Genomic DNA, 833 nt, shown 5'->3' with positions numbered 1-833 from the left:
AGAAAATTGTGCCCCCCGCCAACAGGCTTGTGGCATCACCCGACACCACACACACGTGGCATCATGTGATGTCATGCGCCCCGCCTCCAGGATGGCAGCGTGCATGTGCAGAACACGCCAGTGGCAAAACCCAAAATAGCATAAAAATTTGTTTCGTTTGACTAAACGAATAAAAACGTTTTTTTAGTTTCCGTTCATTTAGTCCGAAACAAATTTTTAGTCTTTTCACTTGTCTAATAATTGGTGTGTGTGTGTTTTTTTACATGTTTCATAATTTATTTATACATGTATTTATTTTTTTACTGTTGGGGAGGCTTCCGGGAAATATTAGAGGTCTAAACAGCCCCCTGACATATACCTTTTGATATAGAAAAAGAAATTGAGGACACAGGGTCCTCAATCTCTTTTTCTGCAGCCTCTGTTCCAAATGAATGGAAAGCACTCAGCACAGAGGCTCCCCATTCATTTAGAAAATATTTACTATCATCCAGTTTCTGAATGGGGAGAAGCCTCTGTAGCTAGTGGTACTACCCATTCAGAAATTCATGAATGAACAGGAAGTGATGTAAAGCACTTCCTATTCATTAATAACTGGGGACTTATAGTACTACGTGTCCCCAGTTATTTACAAACATTGGTAATTCCAATGTTTATGCTGCACACAAAGGATCGGTCAATATCACAGATATTGACCGATCCTCCACCTTTCATTCTGAGCCGCTCGGCAACGCACAGAGGGATGGCACAGCCTGCAGCTTCTCCTCTGATCCCTGCTGCTCTTCCCCACCTGTATGTGCAGAGGCAGCGGGGATCCGAGGAAAAATGGAGCACTG

This window comes from Nanorana parkeri, unplaced genomic scaffold (assembly GCF_000935625.1).
Source record: "Nanorana parkeri isolate BGI_ZX_2015 unplaced genomic scaffold, ASM93562v1 scaffold245, whole genome shotgun sequence".
Classification (NCBI taxonomy): domain Eukaryota; kingdom Metazoa; phylum Chordata; class Amphibia; order Anura; family Dicroglossidae; genus Nanorana; species Nanorana parkeri.
Note: the sequence above shows the minus strand (reverse complement) of the source record.